The sequence below is a fragment of the Dicentrarchus labrax genome, unplaced genomic scaffold (assembly GCF_905237075.1).
Source record: "Dicentrarchus labrax unplaced genomic scaffold, dlabrax2021, whole genome shotgun sequence".
Lineage (NCBI taxonomy): Eukaryota > Metazoa > Chordata > Actinopteri > Moronidae > Dicentrarchus > Dicentrarchus labrax.
In genome coordinates this window covers 1,695,568-1,714,314 of record NW_026136702.1, presented here as the reverse complement: position 1 = coordinate 1,714,314, position 18,747 = coordinate 1,695,568, and the positions used below count along the sequence as shown (strand labels likewise).

The 18,747-nt window shown below is 41.7% G+C and overlaps 1 protein-coding gene and 1 long non-coding RNA gene across 2 annotated transcripts in view; both read left to right on the top strand.

Moving 5' to 3' along the window:
• The window catches only part of LOC127373978 (uncharacterized), a 423,284-nt gene that overhangs the window by 314,238 nt on the left and 90,299 nt on the right, over nucleotides 1–18,747 (top strand). The window lies entirely within an intron of this gene.
• On the top strand, nucleotides 13,389–13,837 carry LOC127374101 (uncharacterized). The gene is made up of 2 exons (XR_007886996.1): nucleotides 13,389–13,479; nucleotides 13,577–13,837. It is a non-coding gene; the product is annotated as an uncharacterized LOC127374101 (long non-coding RNA).

Genomic DNA, 18,747 nt, shown 5'->3' with positions numbered 1-18,747 from the left:
AAGGAGCAGGCTGGCTGAAGAGCAGGTGATGATCCTCAGGCACAGAAAAAACAAGGTTAAGAACGCCAACACGAGGGAAAACACACATGATACATTTCACCTGACGGCCGAGAGAGTATCTACCAAACAGGCTGAAACAAGGATCTGGAGGGGGCGCATGAAGAACCAGGGTTGATATATTGCAGCACTGATGAGTTGAAGGCTGGCAGGTTTGAGCAGTCAGACAGGTGAGCAGGTAGTCAAGTCCTCAGGCAACCAGTGAGAGTGAGACGAGTCCCACAGCCACAACACACAAACAGAGCAAGACACTAGAAACACTGACACTACTGGAGTATGGTACTGACCATAACAGAATATTAAAGAACAATGGAATAAAGGAGATACATTGAAGGTTTTACAAGCTTTCTTGTTCTTAGAGTACAAACGTGTTTTTATGTTTAGTCAAAGACTAAAAATGAAGGTTTGTGATTGGAAGATTTATGAATATGTGTTTGTGCCAACAATAAAATAAAGTGAATAATCTGGAAGCCATTAGCTTCAGCAGAGGAATAATCAGTAAAAGCAAACATGTTGATAAGAAAGGGAACAATGATAATGAGAACATGAGAACTTTAAAGAACATGAGACTGCATGTGAGTACTGATCTATAAGACTCTGTGTGTACTCATCATAAAACCATAAAATACAACCATGAGCATAAAACCTCATCAAAGTTTGTACATTTGTTCCACGATGACCAAAGATGATGAATTTAGTTTGTTCCAATCAAAGCCACTCTTTACACCTTGGAACTATTTTTACACAGATGCTGAATTTGATCCTGAAAGACTCTTGTTTGACATTAGAACACATTTTTTCTTCACAGAAACAAAAGTTTTAAGACAACAAAGTTCAGTTTTAGACTCAAAGTTGAATATTTGTTCACACTTTAATATTTGAGTCATAAAAACACTTTCCCTCTTATTGAGATTTAAAAAAAAGATTTGAAAAACAAGCAGCCACATTTGATTTGAGCCAATGTTTCTCAGTTATAGAAGTTTTCAAAGAATGATGTTTTAATGTTTTAATGTTTTTATGTGTTTAATATGTGTAGTCATTGGTGGGTTTTTCTTTCTTCTGTATGTCTCACTCTGTGTTACTGTTGTTGCTGCTGTGGCAAAATCAATTGCCCCACAGAAACAAATAAAGAACTTATACAGGCACTTGCTGAGTTAACATGAACTATGTGGTTTAGGAATAAGGGAAGACACATGATGGGCTCTATCTTGCACTCAGCACAATTGACTTTGTACACTGGTGCTTGTATAATTCCTATTTTGCACTCGACGCACATTGGAAGTTTCCCTCCACCGACGCACGTCCTTAAATTAGAGAATGAACTTGCGCTCCGGGGGGCGGTTCAGTGAAAAGAGGAGGCATGTTCCGGCGCAAACGTTCCCTGGTGCTATTTTGCTGTTTCAGAAAACAATTCCGCCACAGACCAGGAAAAACCTAGTCTACAGTCAGTGGCACTTATTCAGATGCTATTTTAAGGGCGCAGACTTGAGGAGATGTGCCTGAGAGGCAGCAGCAACATCGCCACCCGGTCAGGACGGGCATTAATACTTTGCCGCATCCCGGACAGCTCCCGCTCCACCATGTCAAACCCGGTTTGCTGCAGGAACGGGTGGTCCTCCGGCGTTTAGTGGGTCTGGATCCTCTGCACCTTGGTGTTTGTGCTGCTCCCTCCTCAGCTGGCCCTTGCGCACTGCTCGGCCCCTGCGCACTGCTCCCGAGGCCAGGGTCTTCTTCCTGCGGAGCTGCAGTACATTGTTTGGATTTATTGTATGGCTGTGTTACATTTATTTCATGTCAATAATGACACTTCAGTATTTTACGGCCCTGATGAGAACGTCGGTCTCCTCGGCTGTGAACCGCTCCTGGCGTGCGCCTGGCCAATCCGCCGTTATGATAGCAATCCGCCATGGAACAAGCGCGCCTGCTTTTAAAGGGAATGTGAGATGACACTCTGATTGGTTTATTGCACGTTAGGCCCAAACCACACCTATGACTAATGTAGCTACTTCAGACCAACCCATTTTAGATTTGCACCGGGCGCAAGAGTCATTTATCCCGCCGGCATAAGAGCAACAGCGCCCGAGATCCGCCCACAAAGCTACTTGCGTTTTGCGTTTGATACTTGTGTTTCAGATCGGCAAGATAGGGCCCGAAGAATGTTCCTCTATCTGAGGGGAAGAGAAAGAGGAACAACATAGTCAACAGACCTGATACAGAGAGACTTTGTCATTTCTTAAAAACACTACTTTTATTTTGTTTTGGACACAGAAAAGTATTTTTCAAAGGCAGATAACGACTGACTTTTCATCATTTTATTCCATTTTCCTTTTGGTGTGGTATCTGAAGGCTTATAAATTTAAATTACATTCTGTTATAAGTTCAAATGATATATGTCAATATATGCAGTGTTAGTAGTACATGAGGTTAAGGGACTAATTCTTACTATGGAATGTTTATGGCTTTACAATAGTCTTTGGCCTCAACTGTTTGTGGTTGAAGGGCCTTTGACCTTTACTTGATAACCCCCACCTTCCCTTATCATCTTAAACATTTGGATTGGAATGAAACGTTTCTTTTGATTTTTGGAGTAACTGATCTATATAAACCTGTGTTCGAGGTGAATTAGACAGAGCTCTTCATTTGGCAGGATGCTCTCCAAGCTCCCGGGGCTTGAAATGATGCTGTATCTTTTTGTAATAAACCTTTTTTATATACAATCAAGACGGTGTCAGCGGACTTCTCTTCAACACATCTCCACATCATCGCTACTTAAGATGCCACAGGAATTTGGCGTCACGAACTCCGGACGTGCTGTGACCTCCTGCATCCCGGCAGCTTCAGTGAATCAACTCCCGCACCTGGCTCGCAAATATTGAAGGTGTGTGTATGTGTGCTGTCTGGTCGCACAGTGAAGGACCTGGTGTGTGTGTGTTTGTGTGTGCCATGCTGTGTTGATGTGTGGGGAGAGATTCCGTTCTACATTGTGTTGCATTGTAGACACCGCAACAGGGGGAGTGTGAGTGTAATAATAGGGAAGATAAGAAAAATAGGAAATTAAAGTAAAGGAAAAGGAATAGATGTAGAATAGCCTAATTAGTAACGAGAAGGTGAGCTAAAGAACTATGCAAGACTAATGAAGACTGGGCCCTCAACTTCTTAACGGTAAGACATGTGTAAATTAGACACTGCGTGAAAGTAGGCTTTAAGGAATAGTCGAATTGGATTAAAGGAAAAAGAGAGTGACAACCCTGGGCCCAGGGAAATTTGGCTTGAATAAAATAAGGAAATAAGGAATAAGGAAAAAAGGATTAGGACGCTGCTGATTTGGACAAAAGCCCTCAAGGAGGCGATTTTAGATGGGCCACAAATCCTGGAAAGTCACTAGTTCATTGTACAGAGGTCATATATGATGAGAACTGCCTTTCTGTATGTGTGATATCCTTTAAACTGGAGAGTGTCAGAGGTTAGAAGAGATCATAGAGAGTGGGATCAACACGTGAGTCCAAACCAAGCTGGAGGCCTTCTCCTCTGGGGTTGAACACAGAGATTGACCCCACGACACGGCAGGTTTAAAGCTCCCTGTGGTGGAGGGTCGGGCCTCGGACCCCAGTATGGGGACTGACCCTCAACCAGTAACCAGAGGCCTCAGGGACCAGTCCGTCCTCCTGTAGACTTGGATTAGAGGAACAGAGGATTGAGTCAGGACACCCTGGGGGGAGTAAGGAACTACAGCTGTTACACTATATTATATTCTATCATTAGATTATTATTACTGCTGTATTTGGCTGTTGTAGCTGCTCAGGTGGAGCTGATTTCAACTATTGAGGAAGGACTGTGACTAATTATTATTGTCATTAATCTAAAATATATGAAATGCCCGTTACAATCATCCAGAGCCCACAGTGACACACTGTTGTCTGACCAACAGTTCAAAGCTGAGAATAGTAAAAGTAGTAATACTACACTACAGAAATACTCCATTACAACTTAAAGTGCTGCATTAAAACAGTTCCTCACTTACAGAAGTATTATCAGCACAATGTAGTTGAAGCTCCCAGTCTCTCTCTGGAGACACTCCCTCAGTCTTATCTCACTTCCCTCCCCCACACCTGTTGTTGCCCTGACAACCGTGACGTCACAGCCACTCCCTGTCCACAGGTTACTTTCACTTTGTGAGCTCGTCCTGTCGCAGCTTCTTCTTCTGTCCATGTGAAGGTTAGTAAGAGACACTTTTCACTGTTTGACTCCTCAATGACTCTTTGTTCATCTTGTTAGTTTAGTTCAGTAGAAAGAGCAGAAAACTCTACTAACAGTCAACTGAGAACCAACATGGAGGAAGAGTTTCCTCCATCTTACTGTCAGTGTGTCACTGTTCAAAGTAATCAGAGTACTCACTGACAGTACTCAGAGTACTCACTGTATGATTTCTGTCTGTCTTTATGAGCTCACCTTATCAATGTAGTTGAAGTATGTAAAGTGAAAGTAGTCAGTGTACAGAATGGCCTCTGTCAGTGTTGTATTATTATATTAGTGGATGATTATTATTGATGCATTAACATGTAATCACTACTTTAATGTTGGAGTTGCTGCAGGTGGAGCCAATATGAACTACTTCAAATACTTTTGGCTGCTTGAATGTAAAATAATGAATTCTATTTTATAAACTGATCCCATGTTTGAAAAGTAAACAGGAAGTAAAGCTGTCAGATAAATGCAGCTCCATGAGGCCATCTAGTGGACTGATAGTAGAAGTAGAGCAGCTGATGGCAGCTTTCTGCTCTCATTCTTCCTCAACACTGACCAATGAGAACAGGCAGCATCTCCTCTGGCCAATAACAAACCACTATTGATCCATGTATTGATTAGTTTGAAATGTGTGACAGTGATGAGAAAAGGCCATCAGTAGTTCCCAGAGTTCACAGTCATGTTTTCTAACTGCTTCTTTAGTCTGAGCAACAGTCCAACAAGCCAAAGGGATTCAACTGACACTGAGAGGAAACAGAGAGAAGCAGCCAATCAGTGGAGAAGCAGCTGATAGTTTTACAGGAGAAATGATGTAAATCAGTGGTTCCCAACCTGAGGGTCGGGACCCCCACTAGTGGTCACCATAGCTTCATGGGGGGTCTATAGGTAGGGCCTATATCTCAGCATCTGGTTCACTTCTGTGAAGAAAAGTCAATGTAAAGTAAACTGTCTAATAGATCAATGACCAAACATCAGGGAAGAGATAAGCATATTAAGTATTTATGATAAAAACAATGATAAAAGATACATAACACAGACAAACTGTATAAAAACTTCCAGAATTCATCAGAATCAACTTCAACTTCTTGCAGTTACTGAGTTCAATATTTGGGTTGATTGTACAGTTTTGGATATAATATGAAATATGTATAAAATATGTCCCTCAGTCAGGGGTCGTCAGTTTACTCAGTGATAGAAAAAGGTTGGGAACCACTGATGTAAAGGATGAATGAGTGATGATGAGTGTAGCTGCCGTCAGAGACAGTTATACAGTTTAAGTTCATTTTATACTTTTGAGTCAACAATTAAAATAATTTACGTTTTAAGGGATCATATTTCTGTTAGCAGTGTATTTTAAGAGCATGCACATACACACAGAGAGAGATGTGTATTTAATAGCAGAACTAATGTTGTTATGTTGTAGAGGGGCGGGTCATTATTTAGAAGCACTCTACACAGCACACGAGTAACAGAGCACCTGGAATGTTAATTAGAAGATGACGTTATGAAGATACTTATTAATGCTACGGAGATTTGGATGAGACTCGACGTTTGAAGTTTCCTTTCTTACTCCCCTTGAGTTAACGCGGCCAATGAGTTCTCACGGCATGACTGACCACCGATGTGCAAATAAATGCCCGTGCATAAAAGGAACGACTTGTGTTCGTGATTTAAACTGGAGGGAGGAACAGTGAGAACTCAGCCTGCTCCGACACAAGTGATGAGATGACTTTCTGCACCCGCTGTGGACAGAGCTGCTAATGAGTGTCGTCGAACTCTAGCGTCGAGCGGACATAAGACTGTGCATACGCCGGTAACATAAGCAAGTGGCAAAGAGTTCAATAGCATCGCGTGGTTACGCCAACTATAAGTAACACATTTAAAACAAGTTGAATGTTAAGAAGTGGAGTAGCCTCGCTAACTGCTTTAAAGGGACTGTAAGTGCCAAAAGTGCAAAGTGTTATGGTGTTATGTACATGTTTCAACAAGTTACAAGTTAAAGTCAATGCTTTTTTTAATTCATACTGAGCAATTTTGGCGTGTGAATAACGTTTTAAAGAGGCGCTATAAGTTTCAAAGTGTTACAGTGTTATAGCATATACATGTTAAAGTGCCTGTTGATATTGGATTTACGGTAGTTACACCTTTACTCAGCAACAGTACAACCACTATTTGTGTAAATTGCTAAGTGGTTAAAAGGGAAATGTTCTTTGTGCATTATAAGTGCATTTGTATTGTGACAGGGTGTTCACAACACATTAAGTCACATTAACATTATTAAGTCAATTTAAACTATAAGCTGTTTAGCAACATTTAAGCTAAGCTAGTTAACTAATTTATGTACGAACAATATTGAAGATGTCTGAGTATGAATGTGCACATAATAAGTTGGACTTAGACAGTACGGATGAAGCTGTGGAGTTACAGCAGCAGTCTAGAACACAGGATAATGAAACGTTTGACACAAACCTATTAAAAGAAATGGACCTAAGTGCAGAGGCACAAGCTGCTGCAGAAGAAGGACCACGAAGGAGCCAGAGAACCCAAAAACTTACTGAAAGGGGTCAAGCACTCTATGATGCCAAATCCAAAAGCCTTCAGCATTGCTTCGATATTAATTATGACAAATGGAAAGCTCTTGCTAAGGAGGCTAAGAAAGCACTCAAAGGATCACCCTCAAGTGAGATCCTACAAGACCTCATAACCAAAATCAACCATGCTTCAACAGATGTAAAAGGAGTTTATGAAGACTTGCGCAAACACATGGTCCCTGATGGGGAAACCCGACGTCGAGTAGACACTTGTCATTCTGTCTCAATGCAGATCTTGGAACACTCATGGAACCATCTTGAAGGGAAAGATAAAGTTCAAGAGTTTCATAAAGAACGAGCATGCAGGCCTGATACTAGCTCTGTGTTCTCATTATCAGCATCTCAGAGGTTCAGTGCAAGTATAAAATCAAGACTCATCAAGTCTGTCCTCTACCAAGAAACAAGAAGCTGCAGCGGAGCTAGCTGCAACTCAAGCTACTTTAAAGGTCCTAGAAGAAAAAGAGCTTGAAAATCTTGAAGCAGAGAATATACAGAGGCTTGCAATACAAGAAGCAGAAAATGCTGCAAGAAAAAGGCACTAGAAGAGAAGCGCAGACAGATAGAGCGCTTAGAGACAGTTAAGAAGATGAATGCTGCCAAAGCAAGGCTGCAAGTCTATAAACAAGACGTTGGTTCAGACGAAGAGATATCAGAGTTGCTCAATGATTGCAAGCCTATGCAGGAAAAACCTGCACTGAACCCAGGAAGTTTCCCAGTACATCACACTGTACCACGACAAGGTGCTGCACATGTACAACCTGCTGTGATGACACAAACTGCAACAAGAGGGCAACCTTCTGCTAATGCTCATCAGGAGGATAGCACTACAGCACTGGCTAAAGCAATAGCAGAGTCCATAAGTGCAAGCCGGCTCCCAGTACCAGAGCCTTCTGTTTTCAGTGGAGACCCACTAAGGTATAAAGACTGGAAAATGTCTTTCCAAACATTGATCGACCGAAAGAATATTCCAGTAAATGAGAAGGTCTACTACCTCCGCAAGTATGTTAGCGGACCTGCAAGGAAAGCCATTGAGAGTTACTTCCTGTTAGGCACAGATGCAGCCTACTATGCAGCATGGGACATCCTAGAAGAAAGGTATGGAAGTTCCTTTGTGATTGCTAAAGCCTTCAGGGATAAGCTCACTGCATGGCCAAAGGTAGGACCCAAGGGCAGCACTGAACTAAGAGAGTTCTCAGACTTCCTGCGAGGCTGTCAAGCTGCAATGTCGCAGATTAAGAGTCTTGAAATCTTAAATGACTGTGGTGAAAACCAAAAAATGCTCAGCAAACTTCCTGATTGGTTAACCGCCAGGTGGAACAGAAAGGTCATTGAGATTGAAGAAGCAAGCCAGGAATTCCCTAGCTTCAGCCAATTTGTTAACTTTGTCACCAAAGAAGCCAAGATAGCTTGTAACCCAGTGACCTCACTTCATGCTCTGAAGTCTGGTGATGGTGAAAAAATGAAGACACCAAAGACTCGAACCATGGGTGCAAAGGTATTTGCAAGTAACTCTGAAGAAAGACCAGATGTTAAAGAGTGTGCCTTTTGTGAGAAGCTATACCATGACATCCAGACATGCCGGAAGTTCAGGAACAAGTCTATAGCCGAACGAGTCAAGTTTGTGCGAATGAAGAAATTGTGCTTTGGATGTTTGCAAACAGGACACCATTCAAAGAACTGTGAACAGAGAAGTGTCTGTGACACATGTAAAAGGAAACACCCAACGTGTTTACATGAAGACCGTACTAAGGAAGACGGAAAGAAAGAACAGCGGGTTGATGAACGTAAAGAGAGTGGGAAACACTCAACAGAGAAGGAAAGAACAGATTCTAAACAGACCAATGAAACGTCGTATGAAGCCACATCTAACAGAGTGGTGCAAGACATGAACAGCACCTATACATCCACTGTTATTCCAGTCTGGCTGTCCACGACAAGTAACCCAGAGACTGAGGTTCTCGTATATGCACTTCTGGACAACCAAAGTGACACCACCTTCATCTTGCAAGAGAAGGCAGAAACTTTGGACACGCAAAAAGAGCCTGTGCATTTAAAGCTCTCCACATTGTCATCCCGAAGAGCTGTCATTCCAAGTCAAAAGATTACTGGGCTGCAGGTCAGAGGTTTTTATTCATCAAAGAAAATCGTTCTCCCAGTAACCTATTCAAGAGAATTCATTCCTGCCAATCTAAGTCATATTCCTACACCCAAGACAGCAAGGGCATGGCCGCACCTGGAGCACCTTGCCGAAGAGATCGCACCTTTAATCCAATGTGACATTGGTCTGCTCATAGGTTACAATTGTTCTCAAGCCTTGCTGCCAAGAGAAATTGTATCAGGTAAAGACAATGAGCCATTTGCTCAAAGAACAGACCTTGGCTGGAGTATAGTCGGCTGTGTCAATCCCTGTGTCGACTATGGCGATGCCATTGGAAGCAGCCACAGCATTATTGTGAGACAGGTGACCCCTCATCTTAAGTCACCTACTAATCTAACAAGTGAAGTCCGATACATTTGCCGAACACAAGTCAAGGAGTTAATCACTCCACCAGATGTGATAAAGGTGCTCGAGTCAGACTTCACAGAGAGAACCGTTGAGGATGCTCACTTCTCTCAAGAGGATTTCCGCTTCATATCAATAATGGAGGAAGGAATCAGAATAAAAGCAGATGGTCACTGTGAAATGCCTCTGCCATTTAAGGAAGACAGGCCAAGTCTGTCAGACAACAGGAAATGTGCAGATCACCGTCTCAAGTGTTTGAGAAAACGATTTGAGAAGGACAAGCAGTACCATAAGGATTATGTAAACTTTATGAGTGAAACAATAGCTCGTGGAGATGCTGAAAAGGTACCAGAAAACCAACTTGACAAGAGCCCTGCCTGGTACATCCCGCACCATGGGGTGTATCACCCACAGAAACCAGGGAAAATAAGGGTCGTGTTCGATTGTTCGGCAAAGTTCCAAGGTGTGTCGTTGAATGATCACCTGCTCAGTGGGCCAGAACTGACAAATACTTTGATAGGTGTTCTCTGCCGGTTTCGCAAAGGTCAGTCTACCGGATGAGAGTGCACTTGTTTGGGGCAGCCTCATCACCTGGCTGCGCAAACTATGGCCTCAAACATGTTGCCATGCAAGGACAAGGTTACTTCAACGAAGCATCCATTCGCTTCATTGAAAGAAACTTTTATGTGGATGATGGCCTGACAAGTGTGTTCACAATAGATGAAGCAATACAGTTGGTCAGTGAAGCAAGGCAGATTTGTAGCGCTGGCAAGCTACATATCCACAAGTTTGTTTCCAACCGCCAAGAGGTACTTGCATCAATCCCCGAAGAAGAGTGTGCTGAAACGGTACGAAATCAGGACTTGCCTCTTGGTGAGCCGCAAATCGAGAGAGCGCTAGGTGTTAAATGGTGTGTAGCTTCAGACCAGTTCCAGTTCAGAGTGATTGTGAATGAGCGTCCACTCACTAGAAGAGGAGTTTTGTCAACAGTTGCCTCTATCTACGACCCACTCGGATTTGTAGCTCCTTTCATTCTGGTCGGGAAGCAAATACTTCAGCAGATGTGCCGAGACAAGATTGGGTGGGATGAACCACTATCTGATGACCTTCGGCCACAATGGGAGGAATGGTTGTTGGATCTACAGAACCTAGCTGATGTCAAGATTCAGCGATGTTACCTTCCAGAAGGTTTCAAAGAAGTAAAGAAATACGAACTCCATCACTTTTCTGACGCAAGTGTCACAGGGTATGGAGAATGTACGTACCTGAGAGCAATCAGTGCATCAAACCAAATCCACTGTTCCTTGGTCATGGGCAAGGCAAGAGTGGCCCCCACAAAGGTCACCACGGTGCCACGACTTGAGCTGTCAGCTGCTGTTGTTGCTGTTCGGACAAGTGACATGCTTAAAAGAGAGTTGGAAATTAAAGATGCACAGGATTTCTTCTGGACGGACTCAAAGGTCGTTCTTGGATATGTCAACAATGACGCCAGACGGTTTCATGTATTTGTTGCAAACCGTGTCCAGCGCATCAAGGACAGTACCAATCCAAGCCAGTGGAGACATGTGACCTCTGAAGAAAATCCTGCCGACCACGCGTCAAGGGGTCTTAAGGCAAAGGATTTGATTGCATCCAACTGGTTTACTGGTCCAGATTTTCTCTGGTGTGATGAGCTTTCCAGTGGAGATGTTAAGGTGGGAGATGTTGCAGTCGAAGACCCAGAAGTTCGTAAGGCTGTGGTACACAAGGTACACACTATGACAGCGGAAGGTTCATTGATCGATCGCTTCCTAAAGTTCTCCAGTTGGACAAGGTTGGTCAAAGCCATCACAAGACTTGTGCGACGTGCCAAGGAGCTGAAAGGGTTGTCACCAAGAAGCAATGAAGCTACAAGTCTTGAAGAGAGAAAGGAAGCAGAACTTAACATCATAAGCATGGTCCAACAGGAAGCCTTCTTTGATGAAATCCAAAGTCTTCAAGACAAAGGGAAAGTAACAACCAAAGACAAAGCCAGTAAGCTGCACAGATTGGACCCCTTCTTGGATGAACATGGTATTCTCAGGGTGGGAGGGCGACTAGAGCATGCTGCTTTGCACCCCCACATCAAGCATCCAGCAATCTTGCCAAAGACCTGTCACGTATCAAAGTTGCTGATAAAGCACTACCATCAGCAGGTACAACATCAGGGGCGTGGTATAACAATGAATGAACTACATTCAAATGGCATCTGGATACTTGGATGTAGTCATTCTGTGTCATCCTACATCTACAAGTGCGTCAAGTGTAGAACATTCAGAAGGCCCACTGAAGAACAGAAAATGGCAGACTTACCCCATGATTGCATGGAGACGACTCCTCCCTTTACATATTGTGGGATGGACTGCTTTGGCCCATTCTACGTCAAGGAGGGAAGAAGGGAACTAAAGCGGTACGGCCTGCTATTTACTTGTTTGTGCTCTCGTGCTGTGCACATAGAGCTTCTTGATGACATGACGGCCGATGCCTTCATCAATGCTCTTCGTGCCTTCATTGCCCTACGGGGAAATGTTCGACTACTTCGATCTGACCAGGGCACTAACTATGTTGGTGCAAGACGTGAACTCCTGGAAGCTGTAAAGGAGATGAACCAAGAATGCCTAAAGCAACTAGGCTGTGAGTTTGTCATGAACCCTCCATCAGCAAGCCATATGGGTGGGGCCTGGGAAAGGCAAATCAGAACCATAAGAAGTGTGTTGACATCCATTCTGGATCAGTCTTCTCGGAGACTTGATGGTTCGTCTTTGCGGACTTATCTTTATGAAGTCATGGCAATCATAAACAGCAGACCTCTAACAGCACATCTGCTCAATGATCCAGTTGGACCGCAGCCTCTTACACCCAATCACATTTTGACAATGAAGTCTTCAATACTCTTGCCACCACCAGGAGAGTTTGTGAAAGAAGACCTTTATCTTCACAAAAGATGGAGGAAAGTGCAACATTTAGCCAACGAGTTTTGGTCTAGATGGAAAAGGGAGTACCTGTTGAACCTGCAACAGAGACAAAAATGGCACAAGATACACAGAAATGCAAAGGTCAATGATGTGGTGATTGTGCAAGATGATGCTGCTCCAAGAAATGAATGGAAGTTGGCTAAGGTCACTCAAGTGTACCCTGATGACGACGGATGTGTGAGAAAGCTACAACTGATGATCAGTAACTCAGCATTAGATGGACAAGGGAAACGACTAACTAAACCAGTCTTCCTAGAGAGGCCCATCCACAAGACAGTTACTCTGCTTGAAGCTGAGTAATAATATGAGTAACTGCTTACAGTTCCTTGTTGCAGATTCCATAAATATTCTCAAAAGAATTCTATATGTTAAGTTAATTAGAGAAATCACCAGTGATTTGGTGGGAGTGTAGCTGCCGTCAGAGACAGTTATACAGTTTAAGTTCATTTTATACTTTTGAGTCAACAATTAAAATAATTTACGTTTTAAGGGATATTTCTGTTAGCAGTGTATTTTAAGAGCATGCACATATACACAGAGAGAGAGATGTGTATTTAATAGCGGAACTAATGTTGTTATGTTGTAGAGGGGCGGGTCGTTATTTAGACGCACTCTACACAGCACACGAGGAACAGAGCACCTGGAATGTTAATTAGAAGATGACGTTATGAAGATACTTATTAATGCTACGGAGATTTGGATGAGACTCGACGTTTGAAGTTTCCTTTCTTACTCCCCTTGAGTTAACGCGGCCAATGAGTTCTCACGGCATGACTGACCACCAATGTGCAAATAAATGCCCGTGCATAAAAGGAACGACTTGTGTTCGTGATTTAAACTGGAGGGAGTAACAATGAGTTCTCAGTGCTGATCAGTGATTGGACTGATGCTTTCAGCTCTGCTCTCAGTGTTTCCTCTACAGATGAAGGTAGAAAGTCTCTGGGAGCTGATGTGGATGTGAATTCAGCAGCAGCTGCCAAGGTAACAGGATTGATTTTGGATTATTGGACGAGCTGCCACTGCATGCTCTGACTGGATATAGTAGACTTGGAAAAAGAGCAACATTTCAACTGTTGAGGAGCTTTTCAAAGTCAATCAAATAGAAGTGAAACAGCAACATGAAGTGTATTCCTCTAGTCTTCAACCAACCCCACAGACTAAAGAGCATTGTGAATGTCATTTCTTAGATACTGCAGCTCAAAGTGCCAACAACATTTCTACTCTGCATGGAAACTGTCAGATGAGTGGATTTAGTATTGAGCTGAATGAGCCGTTTCCTCCAATCAGAGCTGTGTGTGTTTGTCATGTGACTGAGAGGAATGATGGGAAATAATGTGTGATCTCTCCCAGCAGGTTGCTGTGTCTGTGTGAAGGTGTGGGCTCTGCTATGAATCAGTGTGAGGACAGAGAGGAGGGAGTCCCTCCCTCTAAAAGCACTCTGTGTGGGGAACATGACACAAGGACCAAAGCTCAGAGGTGAGATGAGGATCTCTAACTGTCCATGACTCTTCTCCATGTCACAAAGGCTTTGATTCTCCATTTGAAACAAAGACATTTATCTGAGCTAAAGTACGTAGTTGTCAGTATTCAAACAGGGCTGGACAATCTGATCTCAAATCAGTATCAGGAGAAACATTCAGCTTCATAATGAGAAATGTAACAGTAACATGTGTTTGAATCAATCAGAGCAGATTTCCTTCCTCATGTTGCTCACTGCTGATGTTTGTCCTGATTCATTCCAGTCTGACCAGTTCCACATTCTGCTCTTCTGGACTGGACTGGGAGCTGATTGCTCTCTGGTTAGATGTTGTAGCTGCTCTCACTTTAATTATATGGAATTCAGACAGTGTGTTGAAGTGTGTGACATCAGTAAATTGTGTTCAGTAACACGTCCATAATGTCAGTAATTGAAGACATTGTTCTTATTGTCCAGCCCTGTATTCAAACATTTCAAATTATACATCATTTCACAAAGTCTTTGATTCAGTGACAATGTTTCTGAATATGTGAGCTTTAATGAATTTCTTTCTATCAGGATCCATCAGAGACCAGACTGTCCTGAACCTGAACCCAGCTGTGTGTCCATGAAGAGTGATCGCTCTATGGGTCGTCTTATACACTTCAAAGATGGCCGCCACTCTGTTGATCAAAGGTGAGGATTTCAAACTGATGGTGAAAATAAAATGATGTGTTTTTATCAGACTCTCAGTTGTGAAATCTCTATTTTTAAATGTTTTAAAATGTCTTTTAATGGACGGTGATGGTTTGTGTCAGTTTACAACAGCCTCAGTTTCACAGTGAACAAATAGTTGCAGCAGTTTATAGAAACTCACTGCTTTGACACCACGTCTGTTCCTCTTTTATCCTAATTGGACCGATATGGTCACTCCACTCCATCATTTCCCCGCCTATACTGCACACTGCACTGAATACAGCTTTAAAATACACAGTGAAACATGTCTAAATCAAACACTGACTTTATAGAAATCCTAACCAAGAACTCCCTGGGTACAAATACACTGTGTACAGTCGGTGTATTCAGTCACTGGTTCTGTCTCAGTGTGTTGTGGGTGCAGTGCAGAACTGATCCTGTTTTTCTATCAGGAGGAAAAAACCTGAACCCAGCTGTGTGTCCATGAAGAGTGATCGCTCTATGGGTCGTTATAGAGACTTCAAAGATGGCCGCCACTCTGTTGATCAAAGGTGAGGATTTCAAACTGATGATGGAAAAGAAATGATGATGTTTTTATCAGACTCCCAGTTGTGAGATCTCCAGTTATTAAACCTTTTCATGGACCTTTACCTTGTGTTTGTCTCTGTGTGGACAGACATAATGTGAGCTCATTCTTCATGATTCCTCCACAGAGTGGACCAGGAGAGCTCAGAGGTTCCCAGTGGTCAGTCTGCCCAGCAGCATCAAACACACCTGGACTCCATATTTATGGTCTGTACATGGACAACAACTACTTTTACATCTATTGTGTTCACAATAATCTCCATGCTGCACCTTTTAGACCAGTGGATTGTCAGTCTGTCCAACATGGATCTGATGTTTGCTTCCATGATTTGACTTTGATTGAGTCATTCATATAATATTCTGTTCCAGCTGCTGGAGGACAACATTGTCACTTTTGTGAAGAACGAGCTGAAGAAGATCCAGAAGGTTCTGAGTTCAGATTACCCACAATGCTTAGAGATTCAGAGGGAGGATGAGGAGGTGTTGGACGGTGAGAATGAAGAGCAGAGGAGGAGCAGCAGAGAGGCATTTCTGAAGATCACACTGCACTTCCTGAGGAGAATGAAGCAGGAGGAGCTGGCTGACTGTCTGCAGAGCAGTAAGAGGATTTCTCTAAAGATTTAACTCGCTGGATAAATGAGACATTTACTGATGTCTCAACAGACGGACCAAAATATATTCACATACTCATTCTTTAAAGCAGCGTTTCCCAAACTTTGGGTTGGGACCCAGAATGGGTCACTGATAGGGATCGACTGATATGTTTCTTTCAGGGCTGTTACAGATACCGATTATTAGTAATGAAGGAAACCGATAATCAATATTTGGAACCGAACAATTGCAGGAAAAAATATTTTGAACAACCAGTGAAACTAAGAGAATTTATTTATTACTTTAGTTACTTTGCAGATTCACATTATCAATATAAAATATAAATCAACTTATAAATTATGAATAATTATTATAGATAGAACACATTGATAATTATAATCTTAGTCTCTTTGAGTATTGTGGTGTTGCTACTTTAACTTAAGTAAAATATCTGAGTAATTTAAACATGTTTAATCAAATGTTGCAAAAAATATCTTTTCAGAATCATTTTACATTTTACTCTACTCTCACTAATGTGTGTATTTATCAGCAATCGGTTGAAAAAAATTTATGGTACAAAAAGAAAAAATGCTGAATATCGGATCCAATAATCGGTCTATGCCTGGTCATGGACCCATTTTATTAGATCCCCAATTAAAATGTGTAACAATGCTTTTTTTTTTTTTTATTTTATTTTTATCAAGGAGAAACATACAAGGTAAAGTCAGTACAATTATACACACACACAACGCAAAACAGAATCAAGCACTTACATAATTGCACTATCATATAATCTCCCATCTATTACTCTCCTTTTTCTTCTTTTTTACAATGTGTAAAACGAACAATTGAACAACGGATGTCACACTTCCTCATTTCCCATCCAGATCTACCGACAGCAATTTTCAGTTATCCCAATATTCAATAATCTGGTACGTCAGGCCATGTGATAAAGGTACTTAAAGCAGTTCAGGTCTCTGTAATCTTATATATCTAATCCATTTTGACCACCATCTCTTAATTTTCTCTGATTGTAGTCGAACGTCAGTCTCTCCATGTTGCAGATTTCATGAACAGTTCCTTGCCATTCTTCCAGTGTCGGTGCATTGGGTTGTAGCCACTTTCTTGTTACAGCTTTCTTTGCGCCAATTAACAATATCTTCATTAGGTATTTATCTGCTGTTGTTTGAATATGCAAAACCATGGTACCAAAATAGATTGAGCTGACATCAAATTGTATAGTAATTTGAAATATGTATTCCAGACAATCATGAATGTCATGCCAGTAAGACAAAAGTTTCGGACAATCCCAAAATAAATGATAATGGTTGGCTATATCTGAACCACACATCCTCCAACAACTTGTTCCACTCCCTTGGTGTCTCTTCTGAGCAGGCGTTTTTCCATCCAAACTCCCGCCAGCTATGTGAGGTTGTGGTTTTCCATTGTTATTTACAAATGTTTTCCCATTCATCCTCAGGTATGACCAGATTTTCCTCCCTATCCCATCTACATTTAACATGCAGGGTGTTCGAATTTGAGGAGTTTAGAAAACTTTTATATAATCTAGATATTAGTCTCTTTCCACTCCCCGGATTTGTAAGTTGAAACAAAAACCTTCAGGATATCACTACCCAAGTCCTCTGTCAAAATTGTATTTAATCGATGCCTTACTTGAAGGTATCTGAAAAAATCTTGTTTCTCTAAACCATATTCTCTTTTGAGATCGTCAAAACCTTTCACAGACCCATTGTGTGTGAGGCAGCAGTAAGCCGTAAGGCCCCTTTCCATCCATATTTTAAATCTACTATCTGTCCTATTTGGAATAAAATCCATGTCATATGCACACCAACGTAATATTTTTCCTGCACCCTTTAAATTGTATTTCCAAACTACTTTGTACCAGATTCTTAGTGTTGTTTTTATCCAGGGGTTATTTTTATTTGAAAGACTGTCTACTAGTTTTTTGTCTGCCATTGCTGCCTGCACAGGTGGGCCCATAGATCCTCCCTCTTCTATATCCTTCCATCTGGCCCTGAACTGTGGGTCACAGAGATACACCAGGGATCTTATCTGAGCCGCATGGTAGTAATCTTTTAAATTTGGCAATGCCATTCCCCCTTTGTATTTTGATAATTGCATTACTTTGAATTTTATCCTTGGTTTTTTACCCATCCAGATATATCGAGAAATTAATTTCTGCCATTCAATGAACTGTTGAGCACTTATTTCAATTGGCAGCGATAGGAAGAGATAAAACAGGCGGGGTAAAATCACCATTTTGACCGATTCAATCCTTGATGTTAAACTCAGAAAAGGTAAGTGATTCCATCTGGAGATGTCAGATTTGATTTTAAGGTTGAGAGGGATATAGTTGGCTTTAAATAATTTTGTAATATCTTGGGTAAGATTAATTCCCAGATACTTCATTGATTTCTTGTTACAGCTCAGGCTGTATTTAGTTACCAAATCATCTGGTTGGTTGAAATGAAAAGACATAGCCTGAGTTTTCTGGATATTTATCTTATAGCCTGATAATTGACCAAACCTATCCAATGATGACATTAAAGCTGGTAGAGATGTGGATGGTTGTGATAAAAAAATGAACACGTCATCTGCAAACAGAGATATTTTTTGTTCCTGTCCTGCAATATTTATGCCCTTGATTTGCCCGTTTTGCCTAATATATTGACTGAAAGGTTCTATAAAGAGGGCAAAGAGAAGTGGAGAACAGGGGTAACCCTGCCTACAAGAACGTTCCAAAATAAAATAATTTGAGAGACTGCCATTTATTTTAATTCTTGCTGTTGGCTTACTATATACCGCTTTGAAAGCCTCAATAAGAGTATGATGAAAACCAAATTTATCTAATACCTTATACAAAAAAGTCCACCTTACTGAGTCAAATGCCTTCTCAGCATCCAATCCCATTAACATAGCTTGTGTCCTGTTTTGTTGGATTTACCACATAATATGTAGCGTCCTCCTTAAGCTGTCTTGGGTCTGTCTCTCATGAATAAAACCCGTCTG